Source organism: Eptatretus burgeri, chromosome 3 (assembly GCF_056783735.1).
Source record: "Eptatretus burgeri isolate ZD-2024b chromosome 3, Ebu_testis_v1, whole genome shotgun sequence".
NCBI classification, from domain to species: Eukaryota; Metazoa; Chordata; class Myxini; order Myxiniformes; family Myxinidae; genus Eptatretus; species Eptatretus burgeri.
The window spans coordinates 7,602,800-7,615,873 of record NC_140963.1 but is presented as its reverse complement, the minus strand read 5'-3'; the positions used below and the strand labels follow the sequence as shown (position 1 = coordinate 7,615,873).

The window sequence follows — 13,074 nt, the reverse complement described above, 5'->3', positions numbered from 1 at the left end:
GAGGAAGAGTAGTGAGAGAACAGCGAATGAAACACAGGAAGGAAATGAGCCAATTGAAAGAAACAATGAGATTGGAAAACAAAGAGCAGGAGGAACAGTGGGAGAGAAAACAACAACTATATGAGTGTGAAATTGAACAACTAAAATGGAGAGCGAGATTGGAGTCAACGGAGATTGAGGAGCTCCGGAGGGAGAACGAACAGCTAATGGGGCTCAGAGAGAAAGAACGACTCAGATGGGAAGGAAAAAGGAACCAGGAAGAGACAGAAATAAGGAACAAGGAGAGAAAATGTATAGAGACACGGGAGACAAGAGACGAGGTGAAAGTAATTGGGAGGGAGAGAAAAGAACAATTAAGACGGAAAGCAAAGAGGAGGTACGCAGAGATCGTGAAAGAGCAAGGCGTGAAAAACAGGGAAGGACGGGAGCGACTTAAGGAGAAAGCAAGGTTGACCTGCATAAAGATAAGGGAAAGACGCCAGAAAGAAGCAGAGACCAATAGACACGAGGAGACGACAGAAAGAATAAAATGTATAGAGACACGGAAGATAGAGGGTGAATTGGACAAGGTTAGTGACACACACACACACACACACACACACACACACACACACACACACACACACACACACACACACACACGGAGGTAGTGGAGGATAATGGGGGTGAGCTCGCGGACTGGGTAGAGACCCGGTGCGAGCAGTTGGATGGCCTCCTCCAGGAACGAGGGGAGGGAGTATTCCCCCTTGAGGCGAGTCACGACCAGGTGGGTTCGGTCGTGCTTTGCGAGGTCGAGGGGAGGAGTGCTGTGGACAGGTGCACGGAAAGCTTGAGGGGGATAGAGGCCCCGGAGACCCTTGTGGGGACACGAATCCCCAGTGTGGTTGTCCCTGTGTGTGTGGTGCAAGGTGTGAGTGCGTCCCCGTGTGTGGAAGCGACCCCGTGTGTGAGTGGTGTGGTGGCGATTGTGCTGGAGTACGTGCTTCCCAGCACGCCGTGTGTAAAAGGGGCACCGCAAGTGGAAGAGGCCGTGTGTGTGAGTGAAACGGCCAGTATGAGTGAGGCACCGTGGGTGAGTGCCCCCGCGTGTGTGAGTGGTGTGGTTTGTGTGAGGGAAATGGCACGAGTGAGTGGAAGGCCGCGAGTGAGTGGAGCCACGTGTGCGAGGGAGATGGCATGCGTGAGTGAACGGCCGAGTGCAAGGGAGACCGTGTGTGTGTGTGAGAGAGCGGTATGTAAGGGAGATGTCGGTGGGCATGTGTGAACATGCAGCCGCGTCTCCCGGTGTGAGTTTAATGGTGAGGTGTGTTAGCGTCGTAACACGCAGGTGTGCGTGGGTCGAATGGCGACAACGGCGACATGAGAGGAAAGAAAGCCGAGTAGCGGCTGTAGATGTTTTGCGCACCGTGCCGGGTTCACCCAGCATTGAGCACGAGGCCCCCAAGTGCTCGCTTGCGAGAGTGAAGTCCCGGTCCGGAAACGCACGCGGTGGATTTACCGATCCCGCGGACGGACAAAGTTTAGGCAGGATTATGCATTTGGACCGGACGGGTTCTCCACGCGATCGTGTGTGTTAAGCTCCAACGGGCAAAGCACATGTGTTCGCGTGGGGAACCCCTCGAGACGTGGGGCTTGTTTTTTTTAATGCGCACGGTGACGTCATGGCTGCACGCGGGGTTGGAATCCGGCAGGAGGGGTATCCCTGCCGGATAGTACCGTCCAAGGAGGGACGAGGAACACGTGCAGCTGCATGACGTCACGGGCAGGTGCAAAGTGCGCGAGATGCGAGTTGCCGCGCTGGTGCTGCGCATGTGAAAAAAAAAAAGCAAGCCTCACTTTCGGGTGCACAGGATTCCTGGGCAAGGGGTGGAAGACCCCCTTACCTGGGCACAGGATGGAAACTAGTTAGGGGGAAGGGTTAGCTTAGTTAGACTGGCTCCATGGGGCAGGGGTAAGTCCTCATGGGGCCCGTGGAATGGATTAGTTAGAGGGATTGTAGTCAGATTTAGGTTGGGAAATTAATTAATGGGATTAATTGGAGACAGTGACAGCCTTTGGATGTGTAGAGTTGACGTAGTTTAGCTACGTAGTGTTAAAAGGAACGTGCTTTAGTGTAAGGGACGACGTGGGAGCACGAGTTAGTTAGGGGAGGTAGTTAGAAGGATGGCAGAGTTCAGTGGTGTGTGTGTTGAAGAGAGTTGGTGAGTGAAGTGGAAGCATGTGCTTGGTGAGTGAGTGAGGCCAGCGGGTCTGTGTGAGTGGAGCGAATGGGGAATGCATGGTGCGATGAGTGATTGGGGGGAGGAGTGACTCCCGCCCAAGGGACCCCGGGGTCAGTGTAGACTGAGATAGGGGGTTAGTCAAATTGAAAAATGGAGATTTTTTGTTGTTGGTGGGAGTGTAGGCTCGAAACCCGTTTGGAGGGGTGCAGGAGCCCTGTTGACGGGCTGGGAGCGTGGCTGCGAAAGGTGAGTATCGCTGAGTGGGTACCCTGGGCACCAGGCTAGTCGGCCGTGGTAGGCCAAGGGCCCATGGGGGGCCGGGATAGCGTAGTGGGCACGGGTGCGCCTGCTTGGTGCGGGGGCCCGGGGCGCCATTAGCCGCGTGGGCAGTGTTGTGGGCACGGGTGACCCTCGGAAAGGGGCCCGGGAAGCCAGCCTGCCACGTGTGCGTTTCAGGGGAGGTGCCATGGGGGGCACTCCCCGGTGTTAGGGAGCTGGTAGGCTCGGAGGCAGTGTAGTGCCCGGGGGTGCCATAGCGGGAGATTCGGCAGAGGGTCGTGCCTGCCAAAGGGAGCCACGTGTCCCAGCCATGAGACCGTGTGAGGGCACGGAGAGAAAATTGGGGGGCGAGGCCCGAAATTGTGAGGACACCAACACAGGCGACGGGAATCTGGGTTGTTAGAACCAATAGTTTAAGCGAGAGGCGCTTGTTGAAAGCCCCGGGGTAGTTTAACAGTTAAATGGTTAGGGTAGATAGGAAGTGTACCCCTCCGCACCATCCATCCCCTCGCTCTCGTTGTGGGCCGCTGGACCCACTTTGTGTTATAGATCGCTGAACTCTGGGGAGGCCATCCTGAGGCTTCGTTGGGCCTCGACACAGGACGTTAGCTCTCCCTTATTTCCCTCCGGGAAGGGAACGTAGGGGTTGGGAGTAGGCTAGGTGACAGAATAGGTTAGCCGAACAAGGACAGTACAGGGGGTTAGGGGACGATTTATAGTGGGGAAGTAAAAAAATAATAATAATAAAAAAATAAGTTGGGGCTAAATTGGGGTTTGACAAATTAAGGGAGTGGGTATAGACAATGACAGGCAAAGGCGATAGGTTGGGAGGGAGACCGTAGGGTAGGTCCGAGCCCGCCTTCCGAGTGGCCAGCACCACTGCACTCCCTCCACCAACCTCCACTGAACGGCAAAGGCTGGCCAGCTTCATCTGCTGGCTGCGTTGCTGCAAAGCAAAGGCCGGCCCACTTCATCGGCAGCTGTTGTTTTGCTGCAAGGCCTGTGCCATCGGCTGGCCGTGTTTTGCTTCAAGGCCTGTGCCGGCCACTTCATCTGCTGGCCGTGTTTTTCTGCAAGGCCTGTGCCGGCCCACTTCATCTGCCGGCTGGCTGTTTTCTGCAAGGCCTGTGCCGGCCAGTTCATCTGCTGGCTGTGTTTGCCTGCAGCGGCCTTCTTCTGCAGGCTGTGTTTGCCTGCAGCCTTTGCCATGCCATGCCCACTGCCCCTGTTCACCAGCCCCGTTCAATTTTTGCTTGCCCCCCCTGTTCATTGCCATGTGCGCCAGGATCAGAAAGCAACAGTTTGCAAGCTGCAAGAACTGCCCTGTTGGCAGCTACAACACGGGCCTGCAGTGGCGGCATGTGCACCGTGTTTGCGTTCAGTTCAAACCATTCATCCATCCATTCGTTGTGTTCATTGCGTGTGCCACTTGAGCTGGCACGGAGACTACGTTTGTGCAGCCCATGCACCGTTGATGTTCACTGCGTTCAGTTCAAAAGGGAAGGCCTTGGACTGCGTGTGAGCAGCCGGCCACGTTCCCTGTCACCTGCATTGTTTGAGTCAGAGACAGCATGCGAGCAGCCTGGCTCCCTGCTAACTGCTTTCTTTTTGCAGAGTTCATTGATCCTGGGCCATGGTTTAGTGTAAAATTTGTAAGTTAAGGTAAGATGTACTGTAAATATGAGTGCGCCCCCGGCATGTTTGTCTTAGCGCCGGCAATTTTATTTAAGTCGTCCGTGTGAGTGAGTTTGTTTAGGTAGTTACTCAGCCCTCAGGTTATTTATTTTGGGGACACGGATACCATGAATGTCGCACTCAGGGGGATCCGTAGGTAAAATGTACTAGGGGAAAACTACACATGATGGCACATGAAAATTTGACGACTCGGGACGAGTCTGTAAAAAGGGGAGGGGGTAGTGTTGTGGTTGACGAAATTCGCAAACCACCATTCAGGTCCCTTAGGTGAGATATCTCTGTAAGTATATGTGTAGTTAGGCCCAAACCCGTTGTTTAGAGGGAATAAATGTCATTCATGCGGGCTGCGACCCTTCTAGATAGCCGTTTTTCTTTTACTATCTTTATTTTGGACCAGCCGCCATTACTACCACCACCAACCACGTATCAACAGCCATCACACAACAACCACCAGCCGCAACGCCGCTTCACAACAACAACAACGCCAACAGCCACGACCTTTACCGTCACATCTCGCTCTCGCAACCATCGCATCGCCGCCATTTCTGCGCCGCTTGTGGGCACCGATACTGGACTCGTGCAGGGCGCGCACCGAGCAGGGGTGCAAAAGCGCCGGCCTTTCCGAAGAAAACGGATCAAAAACGACTCACGCCCACTTCTGTTCCGTCCTATCGGCGAGCGTGGGGCGATTTGGCCCCGCCTCCAGGCGCGTTGGAGTAATATCGCTATATGCAAATTCATGGATCAAAAAGCATTCACGCCCACTTTTCCTCGGTCCAATGGGGAGCCAGTTAGAGGTGAAGGGTCGGATGTAAAGGGTCGAAGTTGAAGGAGCGAGGCCACGGGGCATATAAGGGGCTGCGTTCGTCAGTCAAGTCAGTTAAGAGTTCGGAGTCAGTGAAGAGTTGGGACGAGTCAAGAGAGGAGTCGGAGAAGGCGGTTGGACGGAGCTGTGGAGAGGTTGCGGCGGCGAAGGCGGTCGAGGGGGTGCTCGTGTCGGAGTCGGGGAGCTGCGGAGGGAGAGGCCGGCGGCGTGACCGAGGTCGTGGTGGAGACGCTCGTCGCGGGACCCGAGACAGGGACATATCCTCCTTCCCCCGAGCATCAACAACCCCCTGCTGTTTCCCCCCGCGCTGAGATAGTGCGAGAAGGGGGCCCCGTTCCCACCCCCTACCAGACACTGTCCGCGAGGCCCGCGGAGTCGGGGCGCCACCGCCATCTTGCGGCTCATCATCAGACGGGTAGGCCCGACGCGGTCTCGGCCCCAGGCCCGCCTACCCCCCTCATCCTTGAGGGTGGTCCTTTTCTTTTGCTTTGAGTGTATGTGTTGTCGGCGCCGTCTGTGAAGAAAAACTGCATAAGTGTTGCCGTGTGCTCGGTAGTCGGTGAGATCTGAATTGTTGCATTTGCTTTTTGTGTATTATTGTGTTTCTTCTTCTTTTACATTTGCTTTTGGTGTAATTGTATATGTGTGCTTTCCGTTCATCGCGAAATAAATGTGCTTCATGTTGAAGTGTTTTCCCGTTTCGCTTCGTCTTTTCCTTTATTGAATCTCCATCTTACTTCACGTAAAGGGTTGGTCGTGGGCTAAAACTCCCGATAATTAATCGAACCGTATAGGCCGACGATAACACCGCTCGGTTATCCCGATAGTACGGAACGGGTCGCTTAAAGTGGCCCGTGTACGAAGTCGACCTGCGGCGAGGTGCGATCGCCCGGTCTACCCTCCGTGTGGGTACTTAGGAAGGTCGAATTTGGCGAGCAACCCTATTCCACGCGGGGGGGGCGGTTGGCACGATCGTGGTGAGGCTGAAAGGTCCACCCGTGACTAGTTCCCGGCGTTAGTCCGAGAGGGTCACGACGGGATTGTCCGTCCGGTGGGCGACGTGCCGCGATTCGAGTTACGTGGCCGCTCGCACGCCGGCGGGCGCGAATCCGCAACAATATGTATTAACGTTCTAATGTAATAGATGTATTCACGTTCTAATATAATAGTTAATGTGTATTCACGTTCTAATGTAATATCGTTAATAGATGTATTCACGTTCTAATGTAACATAGTTAATGGATGTATTCACGTTCTAATACAATATAGTTAATATATGTATTAACGTTCGAATGTAATCTAGTTAATGGATGTATTCACGTTTTAATATCATATAGCTAATAGATGTATTAACGTTTTAATGTAATATAGTTGATGGATGTATTCACGTTCTAATACAATATAGTTCATGCATGTATTCACGTTCTCATATTATATAGTTAATAGAGGTATTCATGTTCTAAGATATTATACTTCGTATTCATGTTCTAATATTACATAATTAATCGATGTATTCATGTTCTAATACAATATAGTTAATTGAGGTATTCGCGTTCTAATAAAATATAGTTAATAGATGTATTCACGTTCTAATATAATATAGTTCATTGATGTATTCACGTTCTAATGTAATCCAGTTAATTGATGTATTCACATTCTAATGTAATATAGTTAATAGATGTATTCACGTTGTAATATAAAATAGTTAATGCATGTATTCACGTTTTCATATAATATAGTTAATAGATGTATTCATGTTCTAAGATATTATAGTTAGTATTCATGTTCTAATATAATATAATTAATAGATGTATTCACGTTCTAATATAATATAGTTAATGTGTATTAACGTTCTAATGTAATATCGTTAATAGATGTATTCACGTTCTAATGTAACATAGTTAATGGATGTATTCACGTTCTAATACAATATAGTTAATGGATGTATTCACGTTCTCATGCAATAAAGTTAATAGATGTATTCACGTTCTAATATAATGTAGTTAATATGTGTATTCACATTCTCATGTAACATAGTTAATGGATGTATTCACGTTCTCATACAATATAGTTAATATATGTATTAACGTTCTAATGTAATATAATTAATAGATGTATTCACGTTCTAATATAATATAGTTAATGTGTATTCACGTTCTAATGTAATATCGTTAATAGATGTATTCACGTTCTAATCTAACAAAGTTAATGGATGTATTCACGTTCTTATACAATATTGTTAATATATGTATTAACGTTCTAATGTAATATAGTTAATGGATGTATTCACGTTATAATATCATATAGTTAACAGATGTATTCATGTTCTAAGATATTATAGTTAGTATTCATGTTCTCATATAATAATAATAATAGTAATCACTCTTCTTCTTCTTCTTCTTCTTCTTCTTTCGGCTGCTCCCTTTTAGGGGTCGCCACAGCGGATCATCCGTATGATCCGCATACTGATTTCGCACATGTTTTACGCCGGATGCCCTTCCTGACGCAACCCTGGTCGCCTCTTACGACACAGGGATATGGTACACCTATTTTAACCGGGGTTTTCACCGGCCCAGTACACTGGTACTCAATTCGCCGACCTCGGAAGGATGACGGGCTGAGTCAACCCCCTGGTGTATTAATTCAGTGGCCCAACGGGGCTTGAACTCAGGACCTTTTGGATCCCAAGCCGCTGCCCTCACCACTGCGCCAACACCAGGATTATTAGATGTATTCACGTTCTAATATAATATAGTTACTGAGGTATTCGCGTTCAATTAAAATATAGTTAATAGATGTATTCACGTTCTAATATAACATAGTTAATGGATGTATTCACGTTCTAATACAATATAGTTAATGGATGTATTCACGTTCTCATGCAATAAAGTTAATAGATGTATTCACGTTCTAATATAATATAGTTAATATGTGTATTCACATTCTAATGTAACATAGTTAATGGATGTATTCACGTTCTCATGCAATAAAGTTAATAGATGTATTCACGTTCTAATGTAATATAATTAATAGATGTATTCACGTTCTAATATTATATAGTTAATGTGTATTCACGTTCTAATGTAATATCATTAATAGATGTATTCACGTTCTAATCTAACATAGTTAATGGATGTATTCACGTTCTAATACAATATTGTTAATATATGTATTAACGTTCTAATGTAATATAGTTAATGGATGTATTCACGTTCTAATATCATATAGTTAATAGATGTATTCATGTTCTAAGATATTATAGTTAGTGTTAATGTTCTAATATAATAATAATAATAGATGTATTCACTCTTCTTCTTCTTCTTCTTTCGGCTGCTCCCTTTTCGGGGTCGCCACAGCGGATCATCCGTATGATCCGCATACTGATTTCGCACATGTTTTACGCCGGATGCCCTTCCTGACGCAACCCTGGTCGCCTCTTCCGACACAGGGATATGGTACACCTATTTTAACCAGGGTTTTCACCGGCCCAGTACACTGGTACTCAATTCGCCGACCTCGGAAGGATGACGGGCTGAGTCAACCCCCTGGTGTATTAATTCAGTGGCCCAACGGGGCTTGAACTCAGGACCTTTTGGATCCCAAGCCGCTGCCCTCACCACTGCACCAACACCACAATTAATAGATGTATTCACGTTCTAATATAATATAGTTACTGAGGTATTCGCGTTCAATTAAAATATAGTTAGATGTATTCACGTTCTAATATAATATAGTTCATTGATGTATTCACGTTCTAATGTAATATAGTAAATCGATGTATTCACATTCTAATGTAATATGGTTTATAGATGTATTCACGTTCTTATATAATCTCGTGAATAGATGTATTCACATTCTAATATAATCTAATTAATTGATGTATTCATCTTCTAAGATATTATAGTTAGTATTCATGTTCTAATTTAATATAATTAATCGATGTATTCACGTTCTAATGTAATATAGTTAATAGATGTATTCACGTTCTAATATAATATAGTTTATTGAGGTATTCACATTCTAATAGAACATAGTTAATATATGTATTCACGTTCTAATATAATATAGTTTATTGAGGTATTCACATTCTAATAGAACATAGTTAATATATGTATTCACGTTCTAATGTAATATAGTTAATAGATGTATTCACTTTCTAATGTAATAAAGTTAATATTTGTATTCACGTTCTAATGTAATAAAGTTAATATATGTATTCACGTTCTAATATAATATAGTTCCGAGACGTATTCACGTTCCAATGTCATATAGTTGATGTGTATTCATGTTCTAATGTAATATAGTTAATAGATGTATTCACGTTCTAATGTGATATAGTTGATATATGTATTCACGTTCTAATACAATATCGTTAATGGATGTATTCACATTCTAATATCATATTGTTCATAGATGTATTCACGTTCTAATATAATATAGTTCATAGATGTATTCATGTTCTAATGTCAAATAGTTAATATGTGTATTCATGTTCTAATGTAATATCATTAATGGATGCATTCACATTCTAATATCATATTGTTCATAGATGTATTCACGTTCTAATGTAATATAGTTAAGAGATGTATTCATGTTCTAATGTAATATAGTTCATAGATTTATTCATGTTCTAATAGAATGTAGTTAATATGTTTCCCGTTCTAAAATGACATAGTTAATATGTGTATTCACTTTCTAATGTAACATAGTAAAGAGATGTATTCATGTTGTAATGAAATATAGTTAATGTGTGTATTCATGTTCTAATGTAATATAGTTCATAGATTTATTCACATTCTAATGTAATATAGTTAATGTGTGTATTCACGTTCTAATGTAATATCGTTAATAGATGTATTCACGTTCTAATGTAGTATAGTTAAGAGATGTATTCATGTTCTAATGTAATATAGTTCATAGATTTATTCATGTTCTAATAGAATATAGTTAATATGTTTCCCGTTCTAAAATGACATAGTTAATGTATGTATTCATGTTCTAATGTAATATAGTTAATAGATGTATTCACGTTCTAATGTAATAAAGTTAATATATGTATTCACGTACTAATATAATATGGTTCATAGATGTATTCACGTTCTAATGTCAAATAGTTAACATGTGTATTCATGTTCTAATGTAATATCATTAATGGATGCATTCACATTCTAATATCATATTGTTCATAGATGTATTCATGTTCTAATATGATATAGTTGATAGATGTATTCATGTTCTAAAGTAATATAGTTCATATTAATAGATGTATTCACGTTCTAATGTAATACAGTTGATAGATGAATTCACTTTATAATATAATTTAGTTATTGGACGTATTCACGTTCGAATAGAAGATCGTGAAAAGATGTAGTCATGTTCTAATATAATATAGTTAATAGATGTATTCACGTTGTCATATTATATAGTTAATAGAAATATTCACGTTCCAATATAATATAGTTAATACATGTATTCACGTTCTCGTACAATATAGTTAATTGAGTATTCACATGCTAATGTAATATAGTTGATATATCTATTCACATTCTCATATAATAGAGTTAATAGATGTATTCACGTTCTAATATAATGTAGTTCATAGATGTAGTCACGTTCTAATGTAATATAGTTAATCGATGTATTCACATTCTAATGTAATATAGTTTGTAGATGCATTCACGTTCTAATATAATATAGTTCATAGATGTATTCACGTTCTAATATAATATAGTTTATTGAGGTATTCATGTCCTAATATGATATAGTTAATGTATGTATTCACGTTCTAATGTAATATAGTTCAGAGATGTATTCACGTTCTCATGTAATGAAGTTAATATATGTATTCACGTTTTCATATAATATAGTTAATTGAGGTATTCACATTCTAATGTAATATAGTTGATATATCTATTCACATTCTCATATAATAGAGTTAATAGATGTATTCAAGTTCTCATGCAATAAAGTTAATAGATGTATTCACGTTCTAATTTCATACAGTTAATGGATGTATTACTGTTCCAATATAATATAGTTAATAGATGTATTCACATTCTAATATAATCTAGTTAATTGAGGTATTCACGTTCTTATATAATATAGTTGATAGATGTATTCACGTTCTAATATAATATAGTTCATAGATGTATTCATGTTCCAATATAATATAGTTCATATGTGTATTCACGTTCTTATAAAATATAGTTGATAGATGTATTCACGTTCTAATGTAATATAGTTCATACATTTATTCACATTCTAATGAAATATAGTTATTGTGTGTATTCATGTTCTAATGTAATATCCTTAAAAGATGTATTCACGTTCTAATGTAATATCCTTAAAAGATGTATTCACGTTCTAATGTAATACAGTCAAGAGATGTATTCATGTTCTAATGTAATACAGTTCATAGATGTATTCATGTTCTAATAGAATATAGTTAATATGTGTTTCCCGTTCTAATTCTTCTTCTTCCTCTTTCGGCTTGCTCCCGTTAGGGGTCGCCACAGCGGACCAACCGTCTCCATTTCGCTCTATCCTCCACATCTTCCATTGACACTCCAACCACCCACATGTCCGCCCTCACCGTATCCATGAACCTCTTCTTTGGCCTTCCTCTTCTCCTCCTGCCTGGCGGCTCCATCTTCAACATCCTTCTCCCGATAAATTCCGCTTCCCTCCTGTGCACATGTCCAAACCATCTCAATCTCGCCTCTCTCACTTTGTCTCCAAACCGTCCTACCTGCGCTCTCCCTCTAATGTACTCATTTCTTATCCTATCCATGCTCGTCACTCCCAACGAGAATCGCAGCATCTTTAACTCTGCCACATCCAGCTCCGCTTCCTGTCTTTTTGTTAGTGCCACCGCCTCCAAACCATACAACATAGCTGGTCTCACTACCGTCTTATATACTTTCCCCTTCACTCTTGCAGCTACTCTTCTGTCACAAATCACTCCTGCAACTCTTCTCCACCCACTCCATCCTGCCAGCACTCTCTTTTTCACTTCTCTCCCACACTCTCCGTTACTTTGGACAGTTGATCCCAAGTATTTAAACCAATCCACCTTCCCCACCTCAACTCCTTGCAACCGCACCATACCACCACCCTCTCTCTCATTTACGCACATGTATTCCGTCTTACTCCGACTGACTATCATTCCCCTTCTCTCCAGTGCGTACCTCCACCGCTCAAGGCTCGCCTCAGCCTGCTCCTTACTCTCCCTACAGATCATGATGTCATCCGCGAACATCATAGTCCATGGGGACTCCAGTCTGATCTCGTCCGTCAACCTGTCCATCACCATTGCAAACAGGAAAGGGCTCAGAGTCGATCCTTGGTGCAATCCCACTTTTACCTTAAACCGGTCCGTCATTCCTACCGCACACCTCACCGCTGTCACACTGTCTTCATACATATCCTGCACGATCCTCACATACTTCTCCACCACTCCCGACTTCCTCATACAATACCACAGCTCCTCTCTTGGCACCCTATCATAAGCTTTCTCTAAATCCACAAACACACAATGTTACTCCTTCTGGCCTTCCCTATACTTCTCCATCAACATTCTCAAAGCAAACATTGCATCAGTGGTGCTCTTTCCTGGCATAAACCCATATTGCTGCTCACAGATCGTCACCTCTCCTCTCAACCTAGCTTCCACACTCTTTCCCACAACTTCATGGTGTGGCTTAACAACTTCATCCCTCTATAATTTCCACAGCTCTGCACATCACCCTTATTCTTGAAAATCGGAACCAATACACTTGATCTCCACTCCTCCGGCATCCTCTCACTTTCCAAAACTTTATTAAACAATCTGGTTAACATTCACGTTAACATAATCTGGATGTATTCACGTTCTAATGTGATATATTTAATGGATGTATTCACGTTCTCATATTATATATTTGAAAGATGTATTCACGTTCTAATATAATGTTGTAAAGAGACTACTCACACTCTAATTGTGAGGTCGTCCATGGAGTACATACGATTGGAAGAAGAAGAAGAAGAATGCTATTAACTTGAGGTTCAGTTGAT

At 43.1% G+C, this 13,074-nt stretch overlaps 2 protein-coding genes across 5 annotated transcripts in view; one reads left to right on the top strand and one right to left on the bottom strand.

Moving 5' to 3' along the window:
• LOC147029355 (uncharacterized) overlaps window positions 1-13,074 on the bottom strand; it is a 102,415-nt gene that overhangs the window by 56,826 nt on the left and 32,515 nt on the right. The window lies entirely within an intron of this gene.
• LOC147029356 (persulfide dioxygenase ETHE1, mitochondrial-like) overlaps window positions 1-13,074 on the top strand; it is a 55,663-nt gene that overhangs the window by 36,035 nt on the left and 6,554 nt on the right. The window lies entirely within an intron of this gene.